Source organism: Actinia tenebrosa, unplaced genomic scaffold (genome assembly GCF_029948245.1).
Source record: "Actinia tenebrosa isolate PJP-AT-01 unplaced genomic scaffold, QUT_ActTen_1.0 PGA_scaffold2__45_contigs__length_23673736, whole genome shotgun sequence".
Lineage (NCBI taxonomy): Eukaryota > Metazoa > Cnidaria > Anthozoa > Actiniaria > Actiniidae > Actinia > Actinia tenebrosa.
In genome coordinates, this window is record NW_028292579.1 from 23,410,387 (window position 1) to 23,422,449 (window position 12,063).

At 34.5% G+C, this 12,063-nt stretch overlaps 2 protein-coding genes across 4 annotated transcripts in view; one reads left to right on the forward strand and one right to left on the reverse strand.

Annotated features, from left to right (window-relative positions):
- LOC116300430 (uncharacterized) overlaps positions 1-12,063 on the reverse strand; it is a 39,556-nt gene that overhangs the window by 19,476 nt on the left and 8,017 nt on the right. The window lies entirely within an intron of this gene.
- Positions 5,774-12,063, forward strand: part of LOC116300429 (uncharacterized) — a 44,252-nt gene continuing 37,962 nt past the window's right edge. The window contains exon 1 of the mRNA XM_031709306.2: positions 5,774-5,875. The gene's annotated coding sequence lies outside the window, so the exon portion shown is untranslated. The remainder of the gene's footprint in view (positions 5,876-12,063) is intronic.

Below are 12,063 nucleotides of genomic sequence, written 5' to 3' on the forward strand. Positions count from 1 at the left end.
TTTGTAGTTTAGGCCAAGAAAGTGTGCTATATTATACAAGAGAATGGGAATAAGCAAAAATACAGCACAATATCGTTTCTAGCGCTTTTGTCTTATGTACTGTATAGTGGATTTTACCTGCATCTTGAATTCACACGATTGAATTCCTTGTGTACAACAAATATAACCATTAAAATTCATTTATTTTTCCCGAGTTCTTATTTTTTCGACGAGTCGAATCATCAGTGGCGGAATCAAAACTGAAATAATTCCAGTAACAAATATAATTACAAACAAATTTGTAACTAAAGATTTGTTTTAAAAACTTTTCTTTTTCTTTTTTTGAGTCATTAAAACTAACACTCTTTTTTTAAAGGGAAAAACAAAGCACAAATCTATCGCTTTTTTCCGTTCTCTTGGGTCGAGAAAATATTGAGTTTCGGTGCCATAAATAAAGGTCATAGTTTTTTTTTAAAAAAAACAACAAAAGAATGCACATCTTTAATATCCCTATGATATATGAAAAAAATGTCATCACCGGCGTTCATTTTGAAGAGATATAAGCGGTTCGAAGAAGCGAAAACATTTTCTTGGTATTTGTCTAATCAACGTTGCGGGAGCAGGAAGATACTTCTTCATAACGCTGCGTGCAAAAAAATAATTTCCATGTTTCCAAGCAATGTTGTTAATGACATGATGTTCTTAGCCAAAACAACTATGAGATATTTGGTCTACAACTCGCAAGAAAATGAGTAGAAAAATAAAAAAACAAAACAAAAAACATATATAAAATAATAAAATATAAAATATAAATTTAGATTTAAAAAAATCTATATCTAATATCTATTTTTATGTATTAATTAGATATATTATATATATATTATTAGAATTAATAATATGAAATATATAAATAATGAAGATAATTAATTAAAAAAATTAATGTTACGTTACGCAAAAATCTTACGTTTTCTGATTTGGTCATTCCTTCTAAATTTATGTGACTGTAATAAACACGTGCGACAATGAAATTGCTCTATATTGCGTGGAGCACTTCGTCAAATTTGCAGAAGCAGAGAGAATCAAGGGTAGTATCTTTCCTCTGGGCCGAAGCTGTGAATTTCTGGGCTGATCACAGTCAGGCCACGGCTACTACTCATAGATCGAACCCTGAAACAACCTCTGGGCTGATCAAACTCACGACACGGCTAAATCACAGATGGAAATTAAAATTTAGCTTTGTTAGGTTTGTTGAAGGAGAAAAACCGGAGAACCCGAAGAGAAAACCCCCCCGGGGGGGGGGGGGGGTACTCTTGCCCGTTTAGGGTAGGGATGTGCCGCTGAGCCTACTGAGCTCAGTCTGACCCTGTTCCAGAGTAAAATCGCTGAAATTCATACCCTGTTCCAGAGCAAGATCGCTGAAAATCATAACCTATTCCGGTATTGCGAAAATGGATACTCTGTTCCAGAGAGGAGAGAGCGTCATTTCATATACCCTCCTGTTCCAGAGTAGAATCGCTGAAAACCATACCCTGTTTGGCGGCACGTACCCCATATCAAACTTATTCCATACATTTATGAACATTTGCTCTTTTTAGCGCCTAGGCCTACGCGGACACATTTTAATGTACTGCGCATGCGAATCAATCCCATATATGGATTTTCAAAATGGCGGATACGACTCGTGTAAAACGTGGGTCAAAATTTCCAGCGAGGTATATGCAGGAATTTTCCTCGGATTTTGCTTCAAAGCAAAGAAAATCGTCAAAGAAAGACAATAATCTTTATGACGTGGTAGTAACTGAGGTAGATAAGTCAAAGAAGCGAATAAAAATCCACTATGTTGGGTATAGTACAAAGTATGACGAGTGGAAATCTTTTGGAGATGGAGCAAGCTTTCCCTCTGTTCGTCATGAAAAGCTGAATATACCTTCCGCAGATTCAATTGGAGATAGACAAGAAATATTCCATGAACAATTATATCGGGAAATCAAGAGAAAATTGTTTTCTGGTCGAAGGGATGATCCAGCTGTACGCATAGAGCTTAGGGTTGAGCCAGATTTGTTTGAAGGAGGACTTGCCACAGTAGTAAGAGGTATTAAAGAAAGACAAAAGACTATTTACAGGCTACCATCCAACAGACTCATTGACAATTTCCTTGGTAAAAAGTGGGATGAGCGCATTTTTAATGGTAATGGAGACTTTGCCTTTGTAATTAAAGGAACAGTTCGCTACTGGCTTTCAAAATCTAATCCTAGAATATAAGTTAATTGGAGATCAACATGTGAAGTCTGAGATTGAAGAAAGAAATTTTATTGTATTTACATTTGTTCGTGGTGATGGAAATCGTTACAATTACAGTACATTTAGTTCATAATACTAGAAATGACTTGAGAAAAAATATTTGATGAAACATAATTACATAATTATAGATAAGAATTAACAACAATGGAGTAAGTAAAAATACATTTCTTTGCCAATAATTAATAATTTTGGTATAAGATTATACTTAATATATACATATTTTTTTAGAAGTAATATAATAGTCTGAAGAAGCAATATTTTTTACTGTTGTTTTGATTGCAATATAGCTCTACATTGATGTTTTGATTTATATTAATGAAGATTCAGAACATCATTTTTGATACAAGGTATGTTTAAATATCTAGCACATTAACTGTTGTGTTAGAATGTTGATCATCACAGTGAATACCCTATACCCAGTGAATAACCTATTAAAAACTTTATTGTGCAATTAGGCATTTTTTTGTCCATACATTATTTACTCTCTCAAGATGTGCACAACAAGTTTGAAAGCCACAGTTTGCACATTTCTCAGTGCAAGTCTTAATATTATGGCAGCTTTTTGAGCAGTTTTTACATTGATATGTGGCTTTAACTCTCTCACAGCCTTCTGCTTCAAGGAAGTGAATTCTGTTTTTCTTTAAAAAGAGTTGTTTCAGAGCAGAAATACCTCTATGATTGGTAGATCTAAAATAATTTTTTGAAGCAGTGTCATTAAATTTTTCCATCCCTTGTTGTGTAAAATATGCGAGATTCTTGTACGGTGATAAGAACTCGGGAACATGGGCATACAGCGCATGCATATAGGGTGTCACATCTTTTGCCTGATATAAAGAGAGAAATAAGGAGAAGAAATTTCTGATTTTGCATTTCAAATTGATAATGCTCTCCTCAGATGAAAATGTAAGTTTGAGGTCCCCTATGATTTCTATGAAATCAATCCAGAGTTTTTCAAGATCATTACATTTGTCATAAAATGGAAGAAGTGTAGAAAAATTAATATGCTGAAATAAAATAAGTTTTTCAGGGCCAGTTAGATCTCTATATTCTAATTTTTTAGTATCTTTTTTGATTTTCCATGAAAATGATATTCCAATGTTGTTTAGAAAGGTTTCATAGCCTGTCATGTGCTTGTACTTATCCCTTTGAAATCCATTTGGAATTTTTTTAGCTTGTCAACTGCATCCTGCCTTCTGAGTTCTCTAATCAGTAGCTCAATTAAATTATCTGATATTCTTAAGAATAAATGTAAGTTATCAATAATTACATGATCAATAGGAATAAAAGGGAAGAGAGGAACAGCTTTACAATTAAATTTTTTAGACTTGGCATGATTAGATATTTCATCAAGGGATCTTGCTCCTTGCTTTGAATCACTAATTGACCATGTTTTAGTAGTATCATGCCTTTCCATTCTTGGGCACTTGCACCATATGCATGCATGATCTTGGTTTGCCTTTCCCAACCCACAAACTAAAGCTAAAAATTTCCAATCCCCACCCAGAAAATATTCTATGTTATATGTTATATTATTGACAGTAATTTCTTTTAATTTAGACATTTCATTCGTAAGATCAGAAAGGGATATTCTTAAGTTATCATAATCTTCTTGTATTTTTATGACTGCTAGTATATAATTACCTTTCTCTCCCATAGCAATATCTTTTTCGTTTAAAATCGTATAAGTAATGTTTTCAAGTTTTAAAGTCCTTCCAACATTAGTCCCATCACCACTGATTTTGACCTGTATGGTATTTCCTTCCAGCAGTTCTCCCTGTTTCTGTAGCCTTTTTATTTGCTCTTCTAAACTCTTAGCAAATTCAATCTGAATACCTTCAGCATCACCAGGCGTTGGCCTCACTTCCCATTGACTATTCAATGCTTGCATCCTCTTTACCATTTTATATTGACATGGAATTTCCTTGGATTTTTGAGCAAGTTCATTCCATGCTTCATTGGAAAGATTGAATTTGTCTTTGATATATAACCAGGTATTCAGTTCATTGATGTCATCACTAGTCAATTCTTTTGTTGGGGCGTTAGTAAAATCTATATCTTGTTCGTTAGCTAGCTCAAAAGTCTCAAACATTCCCGTATCAGGATTAAAAACTTCAACTTTCGTAGCCATAAAATTATAAAGGCCAAGAAAGGATAGTGTTGTCTTGCATTGTTCTTTCAAACTAGATCTTATTCTTGTCCTTTGCTGTGGGGAGTATTCATTAAAAGTTTTATTTTTTTCTGGACCTCTCACTTTGTTTTGTTTTCTGGCAACTTTTAGCGCTATTGCTCTGAATTGTTTCTTATAATAGTTCCTTTGTTTTTCTGTTCTTTTTAAGGCGTCCGTGAGTTTTTCTTCAACGTGTAGTTTTTTAACCTTTTCTTGGACTAATGATTCTTCAAGTTTTCTTTTTGTTTTCCTTAATTCTCCATTTTCCTCTTTAAGTTTTCCAACATCTAACTCGTTGTAATATATTTTGAACCGATAGGTCTTTCCATTTTTCCACGAGTCTAAAATTTTCTTTGCCAACCTGCCACCGCCTTTTAACCGTGCTGCTTTAACTTTTGCTTGTAAATTGTAAATTTGAGTTTTGATCGCACCGATAATTCTGTTGTTGACTGGTGATCCCTTTAAGACCCGATTCGTCCAGAACCTTTTCAACAATAGTCTTCAATGCCGACTCATAGCTTTCTCCACCATCGCGTTGTATTTTAGGAAACATATAATTAAAACTATAGTATTCCCGCGCATTTCCAGAAATCAATTTCAACGCTACTTACTTATTGATTTCGTGGAAAAAATGAGGAAATTCTGCTCCTTTCGAACCTCCTTCGGAAGATTGCTCTCCAAGTGCTTCGACAGCAGGGGCAGCGAAGAGAATCAGTACGAGAGAGGCAAGAAGTATAACATTCGAATTCATTTTGACCGCGTAAAATCCTTACGAATGTGGGTCTGTTTTACATCAAAATGCGGGTTTTTCCATATACTAATCAATTCAGCTGCTACCTTTTTGATTGGTTGATTTTGGAGCTATTTATAGGGGTTTTTGTGCATGTACGTGTGCTGAAATATGAGGAAAGCCATACAAACATTGACCTCACCGTTGATCAAAAATTCCAAATTGACCGGGGTAAAAAATAATCTACGAGATCCAGAAAACTAAAAACATTGAAAGGAGATGTTATTCTATCGTTTTCCGTTGCTACCTTTTTCATATTGTTAGAAGAGATGAATATATCCAACAAGATGTGCAAAAAAATGTTCAAAATTGCGTGTTTGACCGTGATTTAGGAGGGGGCGTGAGCGTCAGTTTCCTTTTGTTGACCTTTTGTTAAGCGTAAGTTTCATATGCGTATAGCGAATATAGGGGAGTACCCCCCCCCCCCCCCCGGAAGAAAACCTCGAATTGAGGATCCAGCAAGCTTTCTCTTATATGCCCCTTATCATGTTTTTTTAATTTCCGCTATAGGTTCCTATCAATAGAAGAAATAGTGTTTCTCTTTACTGAAGACTGGTAGTGAGATTTATGAAAATTCATTCAGCTAATTGATGCCAAGCAATTGAACTACGATTGATTTGTACATGGGTTAACAAAAGGTGGGTCGATCATTTTATTATTACTATATTTAACAAAATTGCTCCAAGCAATAACAGACATTTTTGGAAATTGTTGCATTGGTGGCTGTAAGCTGCGTAGCGGCCCAAAATGGTTTGGGAAGGAGGATGGAGAGGGGGGTGGGGGGATGGGGGATGGCTGTGGGGAAGGGGACGTCCTAGGTGGTTGTGTTCCAACGGTCCCGGGAATACACGATACATACCTCTGTTTTTAAATATCACAGACTCATTTGCACAGGTTAAGCCTCGTTTATAAGTCAGTTATTCACAGATACCATTAAAAGTTCGTGGAGTTTCAAAACATTGGTATTATTTAACTTGCATATCCTTTACATTTAAGTTGACTTTTTGCAAATGATTTGCTCTCAAACAAGGCTAAACCTGTCCAAATGAGATTTTAGTCAAAAAGGGGGGATTTGCCCATTGAGAAAATGGTAGTTCAATTTATTATTCAAAGCTCAATCTTGCATTGCCGATATAATATTTTGTTTGACCAATGAACCGATGTATAAAAATTAGGATTAATCAAACTGGATTCTTTTCAACAATCCAAACGCCATTAAGGGATTTGGGTCCCCCAATGGATCTCGTTTGACAACGATTCTGGACGCCTTAGTGTGGGCGTTTTCACTGCATATTATTTACGATATTATTGCCCCATAAAAGCTTTCAGGATGTTTATGCCGAAGAGTCAATATTTTAACCATACTGTCATTGTAGATGGCTTTTTAAAATCTAATGCATATATGCTGTGAATTTATTTCGCTCTGGTTCTGTTACTTTCAAAGAATATTCTAGCGATTCGATCCTACCGTGCGTCTATGGTATTACACGCACGCCATTTCCTAATATAGACACTCATTTCAGCCAATCACAGAGAGTCTAGGACTGTTCTCTAATATAGACACTCATTTCAGCCAATCACAGAGTCTAGGACTGTTCTCTAATATAGACTCTCATTTCAGCTAATCAGAGGGTGTGTGTGACTGTTTTTTATTTTTAAAATGTTGGCTGTTCTCTATGACGCTCATGTCATTTCAGCTAATCAGGAAGTGATTTTTATTGAGTTTATTATTTAACAAAATCCCTTCGTCTTGTTTTCATCGTAAAGTTTAAAGTCCATTAACAAACCCTCATTTATTGCAAACTTTGCATCTAAACTGTGAATTAGAATTACATCCCTATTTTGATTAAACGTAACTTTATCTGTTCTGTCTAGAAAGCTTTAAAAAAATTGTCATGGGATAAGTGGGAGTCTTGTCTCGATCTTGACAGGCCGAATTAAGAACATTTTGCGCACTTTTTAATGCAATATTGATAAACATTAGCCATTTGCTTAAGGCTAGAGTTTCAAGGACGAAGCTGACTGAAAAAAAGTAGATGTTTTTGCGGAAAATGAGAAAATTAATATCTCAGTAAAAATATGCCATTTGCATGAGGAATTTATTAGTAAACCTGGTACCTATGTTGTATTGAACTCTCTAAATACGATAATGTTTGGGAGCCTTCAAAATCTCGAATGTTAGATTTAAGACAGCTCTTCGTTTTTTACTTAGAGTTCCAAGAATTGTTTTGTTTATTAGGTATTTTCCCTGTCTCTGGCTCTTTCAGAGATATATAGCTCTTATTAACATAAAGAAGTGGAAAAAACCGAGGATCCATAACTTACGGTACGGACCGAGCAAACGAGGTTAATAAAATGTTTATTATATGGCAAGGCATTGAGATTAAAGTTAGGCGAAGCAACAAAAAGTAAAGTTCACAGTGCATGTCAAACGAGAACTCGTTGGAAGGGCTTCTTGTACGTGCCACAAGTCCATGTAGTGTTTGAGTCACTCAGACTAAGAGAAGTTTTAGTTTACTTTGAATGAATTTAGCTATAGGTTAGTTTTCTGAAATACTAATAAACAAAAGTGAGGCTTTCTTTTGCAAAACATGTAAATGGAAAGCAAAAAAGGCAACAAAAGAAGATCTCAAGAACTCAACATGAGTTGATCATGAGAAGAAACTGTTGTACTTCAAACTTCCTTTACATTTCAAGATATTCACAACCAAGATGAAAAATACTACAGCCTTTCATATGTTTTCCTGCCTTTTATTGTGAAAAAACTCAAAATCTCTCCAGAAATTAATGAGAAGCTTTGGAAAATTACAGCTCGCTGAACATGGATAGTTTTCGACAATTTTCAACGTTTTGACTGTTTGAAGCAGGCCGCCATATGCACAATGGCTGAAGTCATAAAGACGGCACACTTTCGACTCAATTAAAAAAGATACTGCCAACTCTGCTGTTCACAAATGCATTCAAATTCGTCAAGTGTAGATGAAGTATTACCGAAATACGGAAATATACTTCAAGAGCGGATGAGCCTAGAAAACTGCTTAAAACGTTAACGAAAGAAACTACTGGCTTCTTCACACGATCGATTAATATAAATTCAAACTTGACGTTGTAAGCTTACTGAAATAACAAATTTACGTAAATTCTTCTTGTAAAACTATCTTTATTTCATTTACTGAATTAGCCGCTATTCACTACCCTCTAGTTCGTAGTTTGACCTAGTATTAGTTTAGTTTTAGCATAGTTAGTTTTTTTAGTTTTTCTAGTCGTACAAAATCGCTCAACTAGTGCCGTATAGAGCCTTGATCGAAAGAGTTGTCGCTTGTGTGATAAGTTTTACATTAAATGCCAGTGCTTTCAGCCAGTATCTTTAATAATTTATTAAGTTTTTTCGGTTTCAGTTATTTTTATCCATAAATATTTTTTATAGCGAAGATTTTAATGTTTTAAAAGATCATTCATAGTCAGTACACTCAGTGAACCATTTCATTTTTTGGTCCGTACCGTAAGTTATGGACCCCAATAAATTGACCAACTAAAGCGCATGAAATTACCTTGCTATATATAATAATGAGTCTTAATTTTTTCGTAAGTGCGTAAAATATATATATGTATATATACACAAAACAAAAGAAGAAAAGATAAACAAAAATGAAGACAGGAAGCTGAAGGAAAACAGGCAAAATCAATGTCCACTTTTTTTGCTGGATTCTTCGCTTCACATATTCGTCAAAGAAACAAAAAACGTACTTGACTGGCCGGCCGTTTTATGTGTTTACCAGCTGTCACCTTTAATGTGACAGGAACATCTGTGCGCAACTCATAATGATCATCATGCACCCGCTAAGTAAGTAATGACATATAAGAACTACTCTACCAAGCGTGTGGTTTGTACTTCCTTTGACAATGCCCAGATTATTGTTTCAATTATTTGCTAGTCCAAAGTTCATGATGTGAAAAAATGGTATTAACCACGCATATGACGACGAAGACAAAAACAACAACTCCTAGATACTACCACTATAACTATACTACTAGAGTGATGTTATCAAACCCGTGAAAGAAAAAATTACTACCACTACCACTACCACTACCACTACCACTACCACTACCACTACCACTACCACTACCACTACCACTACCACTACCACTACCACTACCACTACCACTACCACTACCACTACCACTACCACTACCACTACCACTACCAATATAAATAAAATTTATAGCTGTGCAGACTTAATAGTTTTTTTTTTTCAACTTATTTAACCTTTCTTTAGGCTCCCGAACTTCAAAATTACACTTAAATCATACTTTTTCATGCTCCATTTAGATAAAACTTTCTCTACTCTCTCGCTATCTCATCTCTCTCGCTATCTCTGTATCGCTCTCTCTTTCTAGCTATTTCTCTCTCTCTGTCTCTGTCTTAGACTTTCGCAAAGTCCGCCGCGAACCCCAAATAAAAAATTTCAACGATTTTGGAGCTCTAGCTACCTGTGCATGTAGATAGGTTTCTGCATTTGTGCAGGATGGAAGAGGATTATGGCAGATTAGAATGTGGTTTGAAGACCATCCACAGCCATCTTGTTGAACACAGGCCTACCCCCTAGGGATGTGTGAAAAATACTAGATAGCAGTGCTGCAGCTGGATATTTCTCGTTGAATATTTTGAGAAAAATTCAACCACCTCTACCTATTTCAGTGACCTAAAACGGACTTCTGTAAAGAAAGCTTCCTATGTTTAGGGGGAAGAGTGTCGAATGATCTTTATTTTGAAGTAAGAGCAGATAAAAAAACTACATCGACGAGCATTAAAAAAGCCCCCGTTAACTTACTAATTAGTTCATAATTTCTTCTTTAATATGAAATATTGTAACTTGTAATTAGTTTTGAAAATGTGACCTGCTATTATATTATATTTTTATTTTTATATGTAAATTATTTGAATATTTATATATACATATATACATATATATGTGTATATCAGTTTCTATTTGTAAATTTTACTCCTTCAAGCTCACCTTTCATGAAAAGCAGTTGTTTTTGTAAAGATTGCTAAAATATTGAGTACAATAAGGGTTATCTATTCTTCATTCATTCATTCATTTATTCATTCTCTATCTTTCCCTCTGTAATACGTAGACACGCACTAGTATAAAGATTGTTACAATTATTAATTTGCCTGCCTTGGTTCTCTCTTATTCTACTTTATTTTAAGTACAAATGAACTGGATGTCAGACAAAAGTAGAGTGATCAGCTCTTTTTAAAAAGAGCAGGATTTCGAAAGGTCGAAATGTTATTTTTAGCATTTTAACTGGAAAAGACCGACTGAAGGTCGAAATGTTATTTTTTGTATTTTAACTGGAAAAGACCGACTGAAGGTTGAAATGTTATTTTTAGCATTTTAACTGGAAAAAACCGACTGAAGGTCGAAATGTTTAATATAAACACGCTAGGAGTTGTAGAGCAATAACATATGGATATATGGATATATATATATATATATATATATCTGAACGTGCGAGCGCGTGTATCTTGTTATCCTTATATCCGTGTTCGATCGATATATTTCATTGCGCGTCACTTACTGCTCAAGTGTTTTATGAAGGTGCACTGGTTTTCTGTTTATATCAGTTGTATGTTTTTCTAATGGATTGTCAATTTTATCGGCGACTATTTGAAACCTTTATCTTTTCCTGGCTTTATCAGCATCAAGACCGAAACGTAATGAAAACAGCTATCGTATTCATCACATCGTCACCTTGCCCGCTTTCTCTTTCTCTCTCACTCTCCGTTTCTCGTTGGAAATTTTCCGTTTTTATTAGTTTTATAAAAAAATGTAGAACAGGATGAAAACCAGTAGTACTTGAAGAACCAAAGATTCTATATTTTAATAAATTGCAAAATTTGAGTAGATTTAACCCTGAGTCTTCAAAACGACAGGTTTTAATCATACTAAAATTTGTGTTTCCGACACGTCAGAATAAAATTTTTAGATATAGTTTATTTAATTATTTTAACTTTTTTTGTCACACGAGCAGTATTAATTCATATTTTCTATTTTATAGTTTAAATAGCGAATGGTAAATTTGTGATATTTTATATACGGAACAAAGTCATTTTTATCGCTCGCGCAAATCAAGATATTTTTTAGTCATTTATTTTTACTGGATAGCGAATGATAACTGTATAGAACCGAACGTTTGTTCGATGAACGATTATCGATGGAACAAAGCCATTTTTATCGCTCGTGCAAATCAAGACATATTTTAGTAAGATAAAGCTAGTGAACTAAGCTATCCGGCTCTCTTAATTATATTTTAATTCACATTGGTTAAAGTGCTACTACGACGAAAATCGCTCAAACTTGGATTCAGCTGAAACTTCCTAAGAATACTCTTTAAAGGTCCAATAATCACTGTATGAAGTGTTTTCTCGATATTCAGGACGAAAGTATGATATTTTTACGATTATTTTTTGGAGTCTGTGACGCCATACACTCAACATCGAACATCGCTCCATACATTTCTTTGTAGTTTATGATCAAAATATCAGTAGTAAAGGGAGAAAGAAATACCCAAACACCCCAAAATATAAATCATAGTCACAAGTAATGTGAAATAAGCACATTAGCCACCCTTTGGGCTTCATAGGAATAAAATAAATTAAGGATTTATATACAAAGAAATATATGTAGCAATGTTTGATGTTGAGTGTATGACGTCACAGACTCCAAAAAATAATCGTAAAAATATCATACTTTCGTCCTGAATATCGAGAAAACACTTCATACAGTGAATATTGGACCTTAAAAGAGTATTTTTAGGA